Raw genomic sequence first — 13354 nt, forward strand, 5'->3', positions numbered from 1 at the left:
GCTATTTACTCAGATAGTTAGAGAAAATGCTTTGTTATCTTCAGGCTAGAAAAAGAAACGACAGAATCCTAGGAATTGCCGTCAGGAGGACTCTTCCAAATATATATATATATATATACAAAATTTGTGTGTGCACACACGTATGTGTATGCTTGTATGTGCAGGTACATGTATGTGCACCTGTGTGTGTGTATGCATAGGGAGGTCAGGGGCAGCCTCAACTGTTATTCCTCAGATGAGTCTTCCATCTTGGTTTTATTTATTTTTTTATTTTTAAATTATGTGTAAATGTGGCCGGGCAGTGGTGGCACATGCCTTTAATCCCAGCACTCGGGAGGCAGAGCCAGGCGGATCTCTGTGAGTTCGAGGCCAGCCTGGGCTACAGAGGGAGATCCAGGACAGGCACCAAAACTATGCAGAGAAACCCTGTCTCGAAAAACCAAAAAAAAAAAAAAAAAATTATGTGTAAATGTGTATGTGTGTGGGGAAATGTACATGTAAGCGCAAGTGCCCGTAGAAGCCAGAAGAGGTAGTTGGGTCCCCTGGAGCTGGACTTAAAGAAATTGTGAGCCATCCAACAAAGTGGGTGCTGGAAACCAAATCAGGTCCTCTGGAGGATGGAGACGAAGTACATGTTCTTAACCACTGGGCTATCTCTCCAGCCTCCCGCTTTGTGTTTTGTTTTGTTTTGTTTTGTTTTGTTTTGAGAGAGTCTCTCACTGGCCTGAAGTTCACCAGTTGGATTAGGCTGACTGACCCACCAGCCTCGGGGATCTGACTGTCTCCACTCCCCCGGTGCTAGCATTACAAGGGGACACCACCACACTTCGGTTTTTTATGTGAGTTCTGGGGGCCTAACTCAGGTTACACACGTGCATGGCAAACACGTTTCCCACTGAGCTATCTCCCGGGCCCCCTTTCTTTCCTCCACCATGGAAACTTTCCAATCCCTCCTCATGGGGAAAAGATGACACCATAATTTCTGGAGTGGTCACCTAACCTAAGTCCAGGTTCCAGCTCTGATGTGCAGGACAGACTGGAGCCCAGAGTGGACAGTGTGCAGACAGGGTATTGGGATGGAGCTGGAATTGGGCAGTACCCAAGCCTTGTTACCCTAGGGTCTCCTGATCTCAGCCATGAGCTCATGCCCTTCGGTCTCGCCAGGCTTCTTCTGGCTCCATGCTAACTGGCTGACCAGACACCCTGCAGGTGACACCTGCCACAATTTTAGGACATTTCCTAAATGTCACCATTTTCATCTGCTTTCTGATGCTTACTGTGAATTAAAGGCCATATTGGGAACAAAATGGGGCAGGATCTGAAGCCAGGATTGTGGGGTCCACAGTGCCAGGGTCAGAGTTATACAATTGCCTGGAAATAGTTCATCCCTGAGTATTTTGATAATTATGTGAAATAATGACCTAGGAAGCCTTACACAGAGGCAAACACTATATACATTTCATTATTGTTTGTTTCGTTTTGAGATGGAGTCTCCTGTAGGTCAAGCTGGCCTTGAACTCCTGATATTCCTGATGCTCCTGCCTCCAGGAGCTGGGGTTACAAGAGTGTGCCACCACACTCTACTCCTAAATTTCATTATTATTGTTTCAAAGGAAATATGAAGAGAAGCCTGTTCAGTTCACCTCTTGCCTGTGAGCACTCCCAAAGCTTCCTTTTCATCCAATAGGTGAAGGCATTGAGTCAGGGCAGGGAACCCATTTCCCTGGCGTGGAATTTCAAGTTTATGTCTGCCTGATCTGAGAGGTCAGGTTGGAAACTGTAAAGCTGGGCCATCAAGGGTTATAAGGAAGACAAGTGGCCCCAGGAGCTAAGACGGGAGCTGGGAAATGGGCAGCTGCTTACTGGAGCACTGACCTTGGAGCCCAGTCACAGCTCCAGAGCTTGGTTTGGCTAGTCTTTCTTCTCTGTAGATCAACCCCACACAACAGCTCCCGGGGGCTGACAAGGAGCCCCTTGGGCCTTTTCACCTGCAGTGTCCCTTTCCACCCGCGGTGTCCCTGTTCTTCATGGACCTGGTTACACTGTCTGAGGAGCCTGACCTACCATATATCCGGCTTACAACCTGGGCTCTATTTTTGTTATTATTACGTTTTATTTATTTAATTTGTGTGACTGTGCTTATGTATGTGAGTGTGGGTGTGCGCCAAATTAAGTGTATGGAGGTCAGAAGATTCTTCCACAAGATGGTCTTGGGATAAAACACAGTGATCAGGCTCCATTGCCAAGCCCACAACCTGGATTCTTTTTTTTTTTTTTTTTCAGAGCTGAGTACTGAACCCAGGGCCTTGCAAGCGCTCTACCACTGAGCTAAATCCCCAACCTTGATTTTTTTTTTTTTTTTTTGAGACAGGGTTTCTCTGTGTAGCTTTGGAGCCTTTCCTGGAACTCACTCTGTAGCCCAGGCTAGCCTCGAACTCGCAGATATCCTCCTGCCTCTGCCTCCCGAGTGCTGGGATTAAAGGCGTGTGCCACCACTGCCTGGCTAGATTCTTTTTTTATTGTTGTTGTTGTTTCGAGACAGGGTTTCTCTGTGTAGCCCTGGCTGTCCTGGAACTCACTCTGTAGACCAGGCTGTCTTTGAACTCACAGAGATCAGCCTGTTTCTGCCTGCTAAGTGCTGGGATTAAAGGCATGCGCCGCCACCACCACCACCACCACCGAGCCACAACCTAGACTCTTAAGTCACTTGGGACCTCCTCTTGCTGAGGAAGTTGCAAAAGCACAGAGAGTTCCTGGTCAGAGGTGATTTGCCTTCTCGAAGGTCATCATAGTCTAAGCACTTGATGAAGAGCTTTCAGGGAGCTTACACACAGTTAGGGACCCAAGCAGAGTGTGGACCCTCAAGGCAGAGTGCCCTCTGGGAGCAACCTGTGTGCCTGGCAGTGGGAGAGGTGTTCCTAGGCCCTGGGTGAGAGCTTGGTCCTGAGCATGACTTGTGTGTAATTCCCAGTGTCTTAAGTCCCCAGTGTCCCCATTAGCGAGACCTGTGTACTTCTCCATCCCTTCTCCTCATTGTCCACGCTGGGGTCCAAGCACCCCTCTCTCCTCTAGCTCGTCATCCACTTAACAAGCATTCCTTGTGAACCTAGTCCATGCTCAGCGCTATCTCAGACGGCAGGATGTGTCCCAAGCGCTACCAGGAAGACCACCAAAGTCTGTCCAAGCACAGAACTAAGCACAGGGACTCTAGCTAGGAGTGGAAGACACACCTATAATCCCAGTACTGAGAAGGTACAGCAAGAGGATCAGGAGTTCAAGGACAGCCCCAGCTACTGGGGACCAGGTCTCAAAAACAAAAACAAAAAAGGCCCTGTGTGGCCTTTAATCCTTTGCTTGGGAGGCAAAGGCAGGCAGGTCTCTGTGAGTTTGAGGCCAGCCTGGTCAGGTCTCTGAGTTTGAGGCTGGCCTGGTCTACAGAGTGACTCTGTTTAAAAACAAAACAAAGCAAGACAGAGAACTCAGTGAGAGCCGGGGAAACACTTTGCAGAGAGGGTGACCAGCATGCTGAGTCTTGAGGCAGAAAATGACTTGGCCGGTGTCAAGAACAGAAGGCTTGGGAAGTGGGAAGTTGTAGGTGGGAGGGACGGCGCATGATGGGTGAGAAAGACCGGCAGGACCAGCTCGCCGGGGTTTGTGGACCACAAAAGGAGTTTGACTTCTATTTCCAGTGTAGCCCTGTGGCCACACTAGGTCGGAGCACATCACACATGCAGAGAAGTGTATGGTGCCATGGGATTTCACATGGGGACACATGTGGGAGACTAGCATCGAGATCTCAGCTAGGAATAGCACCCCAGAATCCTCTGTCTTAGTCCAGCAATGCATAAGAGAAATGTGAGTTGGTGCTGAGAAGCGGTGTCACATGACTGTAATCCTAGGAGGCTGAACAGGAGGATCATGAGTTCAAGCCCAGCCTGAGCTGTGACCCTGCCTTAACAAAAAGGAGAGGGCCAGTGAGTTGGTTCATCAGTAAAAGTACTTGCTGCCAAGCCCAATGACCTGAGTCTGAACCTTAGAACTTACACAGTGGAGTGAGGGACTGACCCCCATAAATTGTTCTCTGACTTCCACCTGCATGCCATGGCGCCCACACACAGAAACACACACAGTAAATAAAAACACAACTTTCTTTTCTTTCTTCCTTTTTTTTTTTTTTGAGACAGGTTTTTCTCTGTGTAATAGCTCTGGCTGGCTGTCCTGGAACTCACTTTGTAGACCAGGCTGGCCTTGTATTTCTTATTTTTAAATGTTTGTTTTTATTTTTAGTTATATGTATGCCAGGCGTGGTGGTACATGCCTTTAGTCCTGGGACTCAAGAGACAGAGACACAAGGATCTCTGTGAGTTTGAAGACAGCCTGATCTACATTGTGAGTTCCAGGCCAGTCAGGGATACATAGTAAGAGCCTTTCTCTAAATCAGTGGTTCTGTAGGTCGTGATCCCCCTTAGAGTCCAGGGGTAGAATAACAGATATCCTGCATATCAGATATTTACATTATGATTCATAACAGTAGCAAAAGTACAGTTATGAAGTAGCAATGAGAATCATTTATGGTTGGGGGTCACCACAACATGAGGAACCGTATTAAAGTGTCACAGCATTAGGAAGGTAAAGAATCACTGCTCTAAATAAATAAATAAGCAAATAAATATAAAAGGAAGAGAGAGAGGAAAAGTAGCTTTGTGGGGGGGAGTTTTGCTCATAATTTTAAAAACTCAAAGATTGAGGGCTGGAGAGATGGCTCAGCAGTTAAGAGCACTGGCTGTTCTTCCAGAGGACCCAGGTTCAATTCCCACACCCACATGGTAACTCACAACTGTCTGTAATTTCTGTTCCAGGGGATCCAACATTCTCACACAGACATACATGAAGGCAAAAACACCAATGTACATGAAATAAAAATGGGAAAAAAAACCCTCAAAAATCAAAATTGAATGGCCCCATTGATTTCTTCTCTGGTGAGGGCCTACTAGTTACATCACGGCAAGTGATGTCATGTTGTGGGACAGAGAGATTACAGGGCAAGATAGAAAGCCCAAGAGACCAGGTAGGGGCAGGCCTTGCTATTTTATAAATAACCTTTTCAAGAGAACTGTCTTAGTTAGGGTTTCTATTGCTATGAAGAGATCATGACCACAGCAACTCTTATAAAGGAAAACATTTAATTGGGCTGGTTTACAGTTTCAAAGACTTAGCCCATTATCATCATGGCAGGAAGCATGGCGTCATGCAGGAGACATGGTGCTGGAGACAGAGTTGAGGTTTCTACCTCTTGATCCCCAAGCTGCAGAAGGAGACTGTGTGCCACACCAGGTGCAGCTTGAGCATGTAAGACCTCAAAACCCGTCCCCACAGTGACACATCTCCTCCAACAACACCACATCTACTCCAACAAGACCACACCTCCTAATGTGCCGCCCTGCGCCTATGGGGGCCATTTTCTTTCAAACCACCACAAGAACTAAGCAGGCTGTCCTGAGAAACACCTAATTTACCCTTCTAAGGGCAGTACCCCCAGTCATCTATCAGCCCCCCTCTAGGCCACAGCTCTTATATGTCCCACCACCTCTTAATATTAACATACTGGAGGCCAAGCTCCATCACATGAACCTTTGGGGGAGCACACTCAAACCATATCCAAACTCTAGTAGCCTCCTCAAGTTTCTCTGCATCACCAGCCCCGTGGGAACTGTCTTCCCAGCCTCTAAGAGCAGAGGACGGTTTTACTGTTTGTGATCCTATAAACGGACTCTAACAGCCATGTGTTCCTGCAGAACTTCATGTCTGTCAATCCCTCACGTTCACCGGTGGAGCGCTTTGTTCCTTCTCTTTGCTACACCGAACTTCAAGGTGTGGCCCTGCACCACCGTGTCTTTGCACACGCAGCTGTGGGTGAGCTTTTGTGATCTCCAGTTTGGATGGAGCTGCTGTCAACATTCTAGTCTTATTTCTTGGTGCGTGTGTGGACTTGTTGGTGGTTAATGAAGGTTTTTAAACAAGATTTCACTTCAAGTTCATTTCGGTTTGTGTAGCAGCCCCCTTGGAGTTATACCAGAAGTGAACCAGATGTTTTATCTTTGGCTCCTCCAACAGAAGCCCTTTTAAGTCTGCCTAAGTCCCTAGTCCCTCCCAAAGCAGTAACCTGGTCATTGATATGCCAAGCCTTCGTGTTTTCATAGGAAATGGACTCAGGAGCTCTTGCAGAGAATCAGAGTTCGGCTCCCAGCATCCACCTGGGGTAGCTCACAACTACCTGCAACTCCAGTTCCAACGGGCCTGTCACTTCCTTCTGGCCTCCTGAACCCCTGCTTACATGGGGTGCATATCCATACATCCAGCCACAAACATACACAGAAAATAATGGTTTTTTTTTTTAAGACAGGATTTCTCTGTGTAGCTTTGGAACCTGTCCTGGATCTCGCTCTGTAGACCAGACTGGCCTCGAACTCACAGAGATCTGCCTGGTTCTGCCTTCCGAGTGCTGGGATTAAAGGTGTGTGTCACTACTGCCTGGCGAATAATTTTTAAAATTGAAGAGAAAATTAGGGGCTGGAGAGATGGCTCAGTGGTTAAGAGCACTGACTGTTCTTCCAGAGGTCCTGAGTTCAACTCCCAGCAACCACATGGTGGCTTACAACCATCACTGGCGCTTTTAATAAATAGTTAAAAAATTAAAAAAAAAAAAAAAGAAAAGAAAATTAGTTCAGTCTTACCAAAGCTGTAAGCAGCCATGCCGGTTAATTAGTTAAATGAGAAATGGCACCAAACGTCCATGGCCCATAACGCCCTTTCTTTTTCTTTCAGGTCCTGAAAATGATGGCACCCCCTACAGGTGAGGGTGAAGTTGCCGCCTCTCTTTGGTCTTCTGGACCCAGCTTGTGTTTTTGCTCTCCACAGACGCACAATCCTAGCCTCTACTGGGAAGCCAGTGTCCACACACAGCTCTCAGACAACCCAGCCTTCCCATATTGGCTCTCCCGGGAGATTCTCAGCTTCTCTACTAGACCCCAGGTCCTCCCTGAAGCCTAGTTAGGTGCCTTTCCAGCCTGCTATTCTGGTTGCTGTGTCTGAAACACTTGTCCCCCGCTCCTCCCCGCCGAGCACCACCCAGCCCCTCCTAATACCCGACCTGTCTCCCTGCCAGACTGTGCGGGCAGGGAAGGGACCTGTCCCTTGTTCCCGGAAGATGGAGGATCGCCCACGCCTGGCACTGTGCCGAGAGCCTGGGTGAGGGCGTCATAAATATCTGCTGAATGATTCATTCATTCCTCTGGAAGAGAAAGTATGACCCTTAAGAAGTTAAAAAAAGAAAGGCTTTGAAATTAGGTGTGATGGCACAGGCCTTTAATCCCAGCACTTGGGAGGCAGAGGCAAGTGGATCTCTGTGAGTTCGAGGCCAGCCTGGTCTACATAGCGAATCCTGAGACAGGGCTAATAGAGAGATCATGTCTCAAAAAGAAAGAAAGAAAAGAATGACTTTGAAGTCACAAAGATTCAGGTTTAAGTTCTGGCTCTGACATTTGGCACTGTGACCTTGGTATCCACCCTGGGCCTTATCTTAAATAAAAATAAAAAATGGAGTGGCCACGGATGAGGTCATTGCGGAGTTTATAAGAGATGACGTCGGTAAGCGACCTGGATTGGTATAGCCTAGAATCATAATTCAATCATGGAAGGGAGTATTAGCCATTCGGAGAAGGGGGCACTGCTGGTTGCTCTGCCCGCTGGTCTGCTTTCTTGTGGCTCCCTTGAGTCCGCTTTACAGATAAAGAAACTGAGGCCTACAAGGAGAACAATATAAAGGGGGCGGGGGCGCCCCTGGTGGGCACGCCAGGCTCCCCATCACACGTCCACGGGCTCGCAATTGCGAGATTGGGGTTGGTCACCCCCCCAAGACCCTCCTGCGCTTGGGGATCTCCGACTCAGATCCTCGCAGCGCCGCTCCGCTGCCTGGAGTAGAGAGAGCGCTCGGGGTTGTCACTTTAAATTCAAGAAGGAGCGGGCGGGCGGGCAGGCGGGCGAGCGCGAGGGAGCGCGCGGCGGGCTCCTGGGAGCGTGCCCGGACTGCGGCGCTGCTCCATTCGGCCGCCGGGCCCCGCGGAGCCCCCGATCTGTGAGGCGCAGCTCCAGCGCGAGGCGGGTGCCTGCGACACTGCAGGGGTGGCGTAGCGGCTGGCACTCCGGAGCCTGTGCTAGCCAACGGCGGGAGGCCGGCACTGGAGCAGCCGAGCAGAGCCGGAGCCCGGAGTCGGACCCGCGGCCCCAGAGAGGAACCCGGGGTGAGTACGCACCCCAGCCCAACCCCAGAGCGCGGCAGGCACACGCGCCCTGGGCACGGACGGACGCACGCAGTCCCTCTTCTTGCGCCCGGCACCCAGGGCCCCTCACACTCCGTGCGTCTGCACCCCCACGCCGCGCTGCCACACCAACGCGGGACACAGAGCACGCCGGGCGCCCTTCCCCGGCCCAGCCACTCCGCGCACTGCGCATCGCCTGCCGCCGGCTCGCCCGGCCCCCCGTGTGCACACACGCGGTTCACCCCGCTGTTTACACGCCTCCCCTGAGCCCGCACACCGCACACACCCCTCACTTTCACACTCAGCACTTTGGCTGTGCTAACTGTCCATGCCCGGGCCTTACATTCCTTTGAGGGGGGGAGGGTCCCTGGTCAGTACCCCCCCCCCCAACTTCCAATTCCCCAGATATCCTGAGGGGTGTGAGGATCGGTAGGAACTGTCATCATCGTAGGGAGCGCGTCGCATCTCATCTCCAGGAGGCCTGGGAAGGAAGGCTGCAAAAAGAGCCTAAAGGGACCTTCAGCTTCCTTGAGGCTGTATGTAGACTGGGGCTGAACATGGGGCCAGCAAACTGCACTGTGGGTGAAGGGACCCTGAGACTGTCTCTGATGGCCACGGTGCTGCTAAGTGACTGTGAGTCCACATCCGTAGGCAAGACCCTGGGAAACTTGCACCTGGACTGTCAAGCCAGGGTGTCGGGTTTGAAGAGCTGCAGCAGTAGTCCCTCTTATTAGAAACGAGAAAAGGAGACCCACCTAGGTGTTAACGCGGCCCTCCCAGTACGGCTAGGACAGTAACAATTACCGCCATCCTCAGAGGGTAATCTGAAATCTTTCTCAAGCAGTCCGGAAAAGTGGTGGCTCCCAGCCTGGGGTCCAAACCTGGCCTCAACCTACTAAGTGCTTGTTAGTGACCCTGGGCAAGTCACTTCTCACACTTAGCGAAGCTGGAGCCTCAGATGCTGGGCCACCCCTCCCCCCATTTCCAGGGCTGCGGGGAGATCTCCGGAGCTAACACGAAGCAAGCCCTTGGTACCATGCTGGCACACAGTAGGTGCCCAGTGTCAGCTGCCACCCACCCCCAGCCAGTCTGTACTGTGGTTTCTGCGGGTGTCTGGGGGATGGCACCAGGATGTGGTTATCTCAGAAAGTGTTGTGGGGGAGGGACGCACTTGCGCACTTGCAAAGGTTTTCAAACCTAAAGGTCCCTGAAGAAACTCACAGCCTGGAAGATTGAGGCTCCCCCATACAGCCCCTCCCATCCTTCTTTTTACCTGCTGGTGTCAAGGTAGAGATAAAGGGAGCCACCACCATGCTGGTCATGTTCTGAGGACAGTGAGCAAGAAGGAAGTGAGGTGCAGAAAAGAGACCCAGCTCAGGGTCCCTGGTTCTTCACACAGAATTCCTGGAAAGCCATTTCTCTGACAAGCTGAGGAGGGAGCCTCTGCCATGGTCAGATTCCAGCCCAGTAGACTGCTGGTGCTTCCCAGCCATCCCAGTGGCCTTGCAGTCAGCAGTCAGCATGGTGGCCCAGTGCCTAGGCCCAGAGCCATTCTTCACTGATATGGAGCCCAAAGTAGCTATGTTGGGATGTGTGTGACCTCCATCTTCCTCATCTACGAAACAAACAAGGATGCAGCAATTTATTCAGTCCCCAGGTCTGGTGGGCACCAGTTATGCACTAGGCTTCTTTGGCACCCAATGTTGGAAGAAAGTATTGGGGAGGGTACTGTTAAGCAGGACTGTGAAGTGCCTCTCAGTGAACACTGCTCCTCCGTGCAGTGGATACTGGGACTGACTGTAGGCTGAGTAGGGAGGGGTGCTCAAGGAGGAGGGTGCACAGAGCTCAGATGAGGGCCTGGAGCAACCCCAGCTGGCCCCTGCTGTGTATCAAAAGTGGCAACTCTGGCCACTGGCTGCCCTGGCCTTCAAATGCCTTGTCAGCATCCTAGCCCTAGCCAAAGCCGCAACCTCTGGGCTGCCAATAGAAACCCACTGGTGTTGCCTGAGGTGAGATGGAGCCAAGGGTCTCTCGGGTTGTGACTAAAGCCATTAAGAAGGGCACCTGCTGCAGAGGCAGACCTGGGACATTGTCTCCCTGTGCAGTGGCTGGGCCATGTTGGACCCACTTACCACCTTCTTTGAGCCTCTCCATGCTCCTCCGCCAAGTAGGGATTATAACAAGATTTGCCCAGAGTATTTGGGGGGCATGGGGAAGGAAGTTCTGGGTAAGGGGTTGCCGCTGCTGAAGCAGAAGCCTGAGACAGACACCCACACTTGCTGGCTTTGGGCAAATCATTTAACCTCTCTGAGCTCATTCCAAGTCTAGCTTATGAATAAGTATGTTTCCAGCAGGTTCTGAAAGTGAGTGGCAGGTGGGAGGGGCCAGGTCTCAGTCTCAGGAGCATGAGACTCTATATATCATCATTGTCAGAACACCTGCCATCACTGGGCAGGGAGTGCAGTGCAGTTCAGACCCACTGCACTCGACCACTGTTCCTCTCCCTTCCTCTCTTCCAGCACCCAGGTAGAACCAAGGACCTCACACATGCTAGACAAGCACTCACTCTGTAGACCAGGCTGGCCTCGAACTCACAGAGATCCGCCTGCCTCTGCCTCCCGAGTGCTGGGATTAAAGGCATGGGCTCTTTCTGTGCTTTGGCCAGGCCAATAACAACTAATATTTGCCAAGTCATCTCTTTCTTCGCCTCTCATTCCACCCTCCCGTCACCCTCACAGGTGGTCATGACCTTGAACTTCTTCCTGCCTCCACCTCTTGAGTGTTAGGACCTCGGGTGTATACTACCATACCCAGTTTTATTCAGTGCTGGAGAGCCAAACCCAGGTCTTCCTGCATGCTGAGCAAGCCCTCTACCAACAGATCTACATTACAAGTCCAGTTATGAACCCCTTTTATGGATGATACTACTGAGGCTCAGAGAGAGAGAGAGAGAGACTAAGAAAATTGTCTAAAGCCATGCATCGGTGAAAGGGCTCATCTGAAATCCAGAGCTGACTACAACCCTGGGGTTTTGGCTGATCGATCCCCTGCAGGATCTTGCACATTCTCTATTTCTTCCTCCCTCTACTTAGGCAGATGTGCCCTGACTTCAAGCTCTTTGTGGCAGGGCGAAGCTGGGAGCTCTATCTGGGGGTATGCTGAGTGGTCATTGATCCCTTCGCAGATAGCACGGTTCCCATGGCAATTGTGGAGTCTGAGCTGGGCAGCGCTGGTTGACCCCTAGCCCCCACATACACACACATACAAAAGCCAGAGGCTTGATACCCTCTGAGGTTCTGCTGGTACCACACACGCTGTAGCATGTGTCACGCTTTGCTTAGGCTTCCCTTTTGCATTGCCAGCCTGTGTCAGATGTGCCGCAGAGGCATTATCAGAATCGCAGCCACTCTGGGGCAGACTGGAATGCATGTGTTCACACACTGTGTTTAGTGGTGTCCAAAGCCACTTCTGCTGGGGCCTAGAGAGCCCCAGACTTCTACAGCAAGCCATTTGGAACCTACAGTTCTTAGACAACTTTTTGGAAAGTCTGTGCTCATCTTCAGTAAGACATAGTGGTTAGGAGCTCAGAGCCAGACAGCCTAGGTTGAGCACTTCGTGGCTATGGAGCACATTAACTCCACAGCACTCTGGCCTACAGAGCAGATGTGATTCTAGTGCCCATTTCAATGCCCTGTCAAGAGGGTTAAACAAGGTCGTATATGCATAGATGTTTAGAGCTGTGCTTGGTGCTTAGATATGCCCAGGGAGGCTGGCTGTTATTATTATCTCAAGCCTAGGGCTCACTCAAGCCAAGATGGGCGAAGTCTTTTTGTCTTAGCACTGCCTCCCATCACCATGACAACTCTTATCTCATCAACTCGGGAGCAACATCAGGAAACCAGAAGCCAGCCACAAACCAACATCTGCCCTGCATCACAGGACCGCATACCCTAGGACCTGTGTGTGCAGGACCAACTTCTTGACTCCAAAGCCACAGGCTGGAGAGAATCCCCTCCCCCCCAAAAAAATGCCTAAAGTTTCAGCTTCACTCTCTCACTGAACCCTGATCCCAGAGAAAGCCTACAGAATGCTTGGAAGGGTTGGTGAGCCAAGGCCCAATGTGCCTGAATCGTGTGGACATCTTTGTGTGTGTAAATTGATTACACTTAAAAGTCAACACACTAGACGTGGGTGTGTGCTTGAAGACCCAACTATTCCACAGGCTAAACAAGGCACCAACAGAGCCTAGCAGTTCAAGGATAACCAGTGCACCATAGTTAGACCCTGTCTCAAAATTAGTGAGTGCTGGGGATGTAGCTCCAGTGGTGGAGTGCTTGTATGCTTGAAGTCTTGGGTTCAATCCTTAACATCAAATAAAACTTAGTGTAGTGGCACATATCTGTAACCCCAGAACTCAGGAGGTGAAGACAGAGGATTGGAAGTTCAAGGTCATTTTCAGCTACATATGGTGTCTGAGCCAAGCCTGGCTTGTGAGACTGTCTCAACAAAAAGTGAGTTAATAAATTGTTTAATTCTTAGTGGGTGTAATTCTAGCAGTTGCAAGGTAGAGGCAGGAAGGTCAGGAGTTCCAGGCAATCCTTGGCTACATAGTGAGCTGGAACCACCCTAGACTAAACAGGAGGCTGGTGAGATGGCTCAGAGGTCAGGGTGCTTGCTGCCGAGCCTGAGGACCCGAATTCAGTCCCTGGAGCCCACACAGGTGCAAGTAGAAAACTGACTCCAGCAAGTTGTCCTCTGACCTCTGCACATGCGCACAGACACACTAACTTACTAACTAAATAAATAAAATGTGATTAAAAATTAAGGTTTTTTTTTTCAAACAATATTTTTTGGCCTTTCTTTTAAAAACTGTTTTAAAATTTATTTTATTCTTTTATGTGTATGAGTGTTCTGCCTGCATGTGTGTATGTGTACCGAATGTGTGCCTGATGCCCATGGAAGTCAAGAAAGGGCATTGGATCCCCTGGGAGTGGAGTTCCAGACGGTTGTGAGCTGCCAAGTGAGTGCTGAGACTA

The 13354-nt window shown here is 50.4% G+C and overlaps 1 protein-coding gene across 2 annotated transcripts in view; it reads left to right on the forward strand.

The window, feature by feature from the left end:
- The first annotated feature begins 8024 nt into the window (after nt 1-8024).
- Syt12 (synaptotagmin 12) overlaps nt 8025-13354 on the forward strand; it is a 30275-nt gene continuing 24945 nt past the window's right edge. Inside the window, exon 1 of one of the 2 annotated variants that reach the window (XM_052763350.1) lies at nt 8025-8300. The gene's annotated coding sequence lies outside the window, so the exon portion shown is untranslated. The remainder of the gene's footprint in view (nt 8301-13354) is intronic. The other variant, XM_052763351.1, reaches the window with a different exon arrangement.

Source organism: Peromyscus californicus, unplaced genomic scaffold, assembly GCF_007827085.1.
Source record: "Peromyscus californicus insignis strain IS unplaced genomic scaffold, ASM782708v3 Scaffold_4__1_contigs__length_199733344, whole genome shotgun sequence".
Classification (NCBI taxonomy): Eukaryota; Metazoa; Chordata; class Mammalia; order Rodentia; family Cricetidae; genus Peromyscus; species Peromyscus californicus.